We start from the raw sequence: 7,072 nt of genomic DNA on the forward strand, positions 1-7,072 counted from the left end.
TTTTCCAGGGATAGTCCTTGTGATAGCTTAGATTTCAACTATCCTGTGTTCTTATTTGAAGAAAAATACCTAGAAAGCAGGCCCCACGCATTAGTTAACTCTTTTTTCTCCTTGAAATCTTTGAGGATTAATTTGTGATTATAATAGTAGATGGAATAAGTAATTTTGTGTAAATGAAGTATAACAAGTGATCATAGTAAAATTATATATTAGATGAATCACTTCACATGCAATCCTACAAATGATAACAGTATTGTATTTGCTCAAGTGACTTCAATATAAATTAGGTACTATATGTGTACTTATAGCAGCCTCTAGTAAGTGTTTGTTATAAATGGAGCCTACAAATACAGTCAAATTAAAAATACATATTAAGATTATTTTAAAATACAGGTTTATATTTTTACTAGAAAAATGTCCTCTCCAATGTCCAATTTACCATTAGCTTTTTCATTTTTGTTACCTCTTGATCAAATAGAAATGTTACCTATAAAGCCTGCATTATATCCCTTAACCCAGCGGTCCCCAACCTTTCTGGCACCAGGGACTGGTTTTGCGGAAGACAATTTTTCCACGGACTGGGGGCGGGGAAGGGGAGGGTTCAGGCGGTAATGTTAGCGATGGAGAGCAGCAGATGAAGCTTAGTTTGCTCGCCCACTGCTCACCTCCTGCTGTGCAGCCCAGTTCCTAGCAGGCCACAGACCGGTACTGGTCCTCAGCCCAGGGGTTGGGGACCCCTGCCTTAACCCACACACATATACACACACTCATATATATGTATGGTACAGATAGGTAGGTATGTAGGTAGAGAGCTAGATATAAGGATTTTATGATACAGACCCTTGTTTTATAAATAAATGTAGTTGGGAAAACAGACTAAATATAATATATAAGAAATAGGTACTTCCGGGAGTGGGATGAACTGGGAGATTGGGACTGACATATATACACTACTATGCATAAAATAGATAACTAATGAGAACCTACTGTTTAGCCCAGGGAACTCTACTCAGTGCTTTGTAGTGACCTAAATGGGAAGGAAATCCAAAAAAGAGTGGATAAATGTATATGAATGGCTGATTCCCTTTGCTGTACGGCAGAAACTGACCCAGCGGTGTAAAGCAACTATACTCCAATTAAAAAAAAAAAAAAAAGAAAGAAAAAGAAATAGGTACTTCCAAGATCTTTTTACAGTGATGAGTCTCAATCCTCTGATGTCCTTCAGACCATTAGACCATTAGGGTGTATATATATCTGCCCTAGTCCCTAGGACATGCTTAAACAGGTCTCTTCAGAGTTTAGTGTTAAGCTTGGTGTTTTCTAATTCAATAGAATTTATTTCAAAGAAACTTTTATTTTCCTAGGGAGGAAGCTGTCTTAAATCCTTGGATACATTGTTAACAAATAAATATTGAGGTGACTATATGCCAATTACATTTCAATTACAAAAAATAAATAAATACTGAGGTGGGATCAGAGGGAAGAAACAGAATTAAAATACAACAATAACCATTTCCTTTAAACAATGCCTAAGAAAATAATAATAGTCACCACTTTTAATTTTTTCCTATGTGCCAGGTAACTCACAACTTTATGTGGTAGTTAATATTATCTCTATTTTTTAATTTAGGAAAACAAAGCTCAGAGAGATTAAGTAATGACCAAAGTCATGTAGCTCGACAGTGACATAGCCAGGATTTTATCAGATACTGACTCTAAAGTCTTGTTTTTCCTAATTAAGCTATTGTTAAATGGGGAAAAAATTATTCTTGCAAATATCACCTTTATTTCATGCCTCTTTTCTCCAGTGTCCTTTGTTCCTTGTGACACAGAAGCCCATTTGTCTATTGTGTTTCCTTTTCCTTTTGCTCTCAATTTAGAAACAAACTGTCTTCAGAATGTCCTTTCACAGCAGGTGGAAAACTTGTCAAAATCCCAAGTACAGCAGAATTACCAAATTTAAAAGTGATGAAACACTGCACAGACCATCATGGGAAGGGTACACAAAAAACTGGTAACATATTTGAGAAGAACTGGATGACTGGAGGCCAGTGGTTAGAGGCAAACCTTACTCTGTGTGTGTGTGGAGGGGGAACGGGGGGGGGGGTGTATGCACATGCTTGTACACGTGTGTATATATTATCTCGCATGGCTTGACTTTTTTTTAAACACTAAGTTTCTGCATTACCTATTTTAAAGAGGTGGTTATTCAGAATGAGACCTATTAACAGAGGCTTCTCGGTTATTTTGTGTCTCGTGTGTGTAGGTTGATGCACAGAGCCTTGGCTCTTGTTGCACCCTAGCTTTTGCCCTCCTAGGAAAAGCTAGTCAGCTCAGTTGCTGACCAGTCAAAAGCACTACCACCCGATCTTTGTAAATATGGCCAGAGGATGCCATAGCCCATCATCCACTTTCCGTACAGCCTCAATGTGAGCTTTACACAGTAGTACCGACTCAGCATCCATAGAGGATTCAGTTTTGTGACCGCTTCATATATCTTGGAGTAAATCAGTTCCTTGTGATAATCGTGTTGACATTGTATTCTGAGAATTCCCTCAGGAATCCAGTTCAGGTTTCCAGTCTTGTTCATTTAAAAATTGCCATGGGAAAAAATGGACTACTAATATAAGATAATCCTTTTATTTTTTTAATTACTATTTCTTGATGGTATTTTTCATTTAAACAATGAATCAGCTACTCTCTTTCCCAGACACCTACTTTAATTTTAACAAGCTCGTTTTATTTATTTATTTTTCTTCTCTATTTAATTTAATTTTATTTTTATTTATTTATTTTTTTAAGTTTCCTTTTTTTTTCACAACTCACACACACACACTGTATTTTACTTTTACAAGAGATAAATAAACGGACAACAAGCATTGTAAATGGATGACCACAACAAAAGCAACAATGATTGCAATTACCAAACACGAAACACACTCATACTATGTCATAATATTGACATTCAGTCCAGTAATCCTCTGCTGTAACAGCTCCTTTACTTTGCAGTGAAAATTGATTTGTATATTGTATTTTATTTTTTAAATTATTTTTTATTGGAGTATAGTTGCTTTACAATGTGTTAGTTTCTTGCTGTACAGCAAAAGGAATCAGTCATATGTATACATATATCCACTCTTTTTTAGATTTCCTTCCCATTTAGGTCACCACAGAGCACTAAGTAGAGTTCCCTGTGCTATACAGTAGGTTCTCATGAGTTATCTATTTTACACATAGTAGTGTATATATGTCAGTCCCAATCTCCCAATTCATCCCACCCCCCCCCCCGTCTCCCCCCTTGGTGTTCATATATTTGTTCTCTACGTCTGTGTCTCTATTTCTGCCTTGCAAACAGGTTCATCTGTACCATTTTTCTAGATTCCACATATATGTGTTAATATACGATATTTGTTTTTCTCTTTCTGACTTACTTCACCCTGTATGACAGTCTCTGTGTCCATCCACATCTCTACAAATCACCCCATTTCGTTCCTTTTTATGGCTGAGTAATATTCCACTGTATGTATGTACCACATCTTCTTTAGCCATTCCTCTGTTGATGGACATTTAGGTTGCTTCCATGTCCTGGCTATTGTAAATAGAGCTGCAATGAACACTGTGGTACATGACTCTTTTTGAATTATGGTTTTCTCAGGGTATATGCCCAGTAGTGGGATTGCTGGGTCATATGGTAGCTCTATTTTTAGTTTTTTAAGGAACCTCCATACTGTTCTCCATAGTGGCTGTACCAATTTACATTCCCACCAACAGTGCAAGAGGGTTCCCTTTTCTCCACACCCTCTCCAGCATTTACTGTTTGTAGATTTTTTTGATGACGGCCATTCTGACCGGTGTGAGGTGATACCTCAGTATAGTTTTGATTTGCATTTCTCTAATTAGTGATGTTGAGCATCTTTTCATGTGTTTGTTGGCCATCTGTATGTCTTCTTTGAAGAAATGTCTATTTAGGTTTTCCACCCATTTTTTGATTGGGTTGTTTTTTTGATAATGAGCTGCATGAGCTGTTTGTATATTTTGAAGATTAATCCCTTGTCAGTTGCTTTGTTTGCAAATATTTTCTCCCATTCTGAGGGTTGTCTTTTTGTTTTGTTTATGGTTTCCTTTGTTGTGCAAAAGCTTTTAATTAACAAGCTAATATTTATAAGTGAAGAAGCTGCAGTATTTAGAGGTTTATTGGTCTGTTATGTGTCAATCATAAATATTATGATTATTATTTTTATTCCATCACAGAAGGGTTATCCAAATGCAATCTATGGGAGAGATAAAAATTCGTTAGCATGGACTTGTTAATAGTGAATATAGACCAAATGACAAAGTTAACCTAAGAAACACATCACTGCAGCAGAAACAAATCTTTGAGCTTGTGGAGCCAGTGGATCAATTTTTCTTGTCAGATAAAAGAATGAAGCAGTGATAGTGGTGATAAAATGCACCTCTTTGTCTTTCCTTGGAAGTAACTGGTAGCTTCAGTTCCTGAAGTTCTCTGTATCTACTCAACGTAATAAACTTCTTCCTTTAATCTTGGATGATGAATAGCACCTTAATCACAGGTTACACAAATGGGCACCATTTCTTTATGGTACTTGACTTCAATTCCTTTTCCTTTTGCCACCCTAGGCTTATTGACATCCATGGTTCATGATTTTTTGTTTCTTTCAAATGCAAAGGTGGCTGTGGGGTGGGATCCTTTGAGATTAACTCAACCTCATTGCATATCAGAAGAAAAAGTGTGTTCACCTTTAAGGACTGAGGGGCATGGACAATAAAATGAGTTCCTTCATTTATTTATTAGTAATTAGAACAGTTGCCCCCTTCCGGCTCCTTTCCGAGCTCTAATAATGTGCTTTTTAGAGCCAAGAGGGCTTCTTTTGAACATTCTTTCCTAGTGATGGGAGGCAGTTGTTTTTCTCCTTCCTTCTTACTCTCCCCCAAATCCAGAGTGTTTCTTTACACCAATTTAGACTAAGTAGTTCTACCTCAGGAATTCTCCTCAGAGAAGCAGGCTGACACCCTCTCAGTGCTACTCTGTATTTAGTACTGTAATAAGTGCTAAATGACCATACTAGAAGAACAGTATGCTTGATGATTAATTTATCATAGAAAAGGTGGAAGAGCTTTCTCCTGTTTAAAGCTAATCTCTGCCTCTGAGCTTTGATGCCTCTCCTCTTTCACCTTTCTAGGAACCCACACACCAATTACGCCTATTTTCTTCTGGTTACTCAAATTTTTATCACCTGAATCCTTTCCCACCGTCATTTCAGCATGCTTTACTCTCATTCAGTTTAATCCAAACAAACCAAAACAAAAGCCACTTTTGACCTATACTTCCTTTACTGTCTTATCGTTTTTTCACCTACAGAATAACTTATTTTGCACTTCTATCTCCATTTCCTCACCTGTGCTTTTTTCTGGCCTCTGCTCTCACTCCCCCAAACAATTGTGGATAAGGTTATTGAAGCCTTCCCATATCACTAAATCCAAGACTTTTTCCTGTTCTCACCTCACTTTGATGAGTAGTCCTGATCTTAATAAGGACTTGACACTGTTGAATACTATCTATTTCCTTCCAGAAACACTGTTGGCTTTCCTTAATTTACTCTTAACTCTCTTGCTGCTCCTTTCTCTCCTTTTGTTAGTTTATTTTCCTCTACAGGGCATTCAGTGTTGTAGTACCTCAAGCCTTGTTTCTAGGCCTTCTTCTCTTCTCATTCTAAACTTAGTCCTAGCAATCTCATTCAACCAGCAGCTTCATTTATACCGACAACTCCTGAATGAATATTTCTAGGACAGACTTCTCTGGCTTAACCCAAAATGGGGTTGATTTGCTTCCGATATATCTATATTGAATTCTAAACTTTCCCAGGGATGAAAGTCATTGCCATCCATCCCTCCAAATTCTAAATAATAACAAAATAACAGAAAACACTATCCCCCCTTTCTTTTTTTAATAATGTAATTGATTTTTTTGGGGGGGGGAAGGATTTTTTATTTATTTATTTTTGGCTGTGTTGGGTCTTCGTTTCGTGCGAGGGCTTTCTCTAGTTGCTGCAAGCGGGGGCCACTGTTCATCGCGGTGTGCGGGCCTTTCACTGCCGCGGCCCCTCCCGTTGCAGGGCACAGGCTCCAGACGCGCAGGCTCAGTAGTTGTGGCTCACGGGCCCAGTTGCTCCGCGGCAGGTGGGATCTTCCCAGACCAGGGCTCGAACCCGTGTCCCCTGCATTGGCAGGCAGACTCTCAACCACTGCACCACCAGAGAAGCCCTATCCCCTCCTTTCTAATCTAGCCTCAAATTCTGTTGATTCTACCTCCTAAAAAAATCTCTCAAATCTTCCCTCTTCACTTCATCTCCATTGTCATAACCCTACTCAAGAAGTCTCTCAATGTAGTTTTTTGTTGTTGTTGTTCAAGAGTCTTTTTATTTCCATAATAAAATTTAGCACTAAAGAGGACTAGTTATAGTTATTTGGGTTTAAAATAATATTTATTAACACAACTTTTAAAATCTGGTGTTCCATAAGACATTAGTTTCAATTTTCAAAATTTGCTATTCTCTCTTTATATAATCTAGACATATGTAAGTCTAAACATCATGTTGATATTTAGTCTGTAAACTTATTATTGTATCCCTGAATGCATGGAGCATAGCACAGTGCCTGGAACACAAAAAGCACTTAATAAGTGTTTGTTAGATGAATGAATAAGTGTTCAAAGTTAGTTTTTCTCTTTTATTTTCTCCCAACATCCTCTAAATAAAAACTAAAGCTTTCCATTTTGGTAGTTAGGTGTTACTCCTGATTATAATCTGTAAGATTTCACTCTAAGTATTTAGGTTTCTAATCCACTCAGAATTACATAATATGGATGATGGTTTTGGCTAGTAAGAAGATGAAGGCAAGATTCTGTAAATATGGACAGAATCCCTAACATGTCCACAAATTGTGATTTGTAGTAGTGATCATCTGTTATGAAGAGCTAACCCATTTTCCTTCTTGAATGGGAAATCTAAGGAAAAAACAATCTCTAGAATTCCTAAATCTTGCAGAAGTTCCC

This window comes from Balaenoptera physalus (genome assembly GCF_965194825.1).
Source record: "Balaenoptera physalus genome assembly, chromosome: 5".
In the NCBI taxonomy this organism is placed as follows: domain Eukaryota; kingdom Metazoa; phylum Chordata; class Mammalia; order Artiodactyla; family Balaenopteridae; genus Balaenoptera; species Balaenoptera physalus.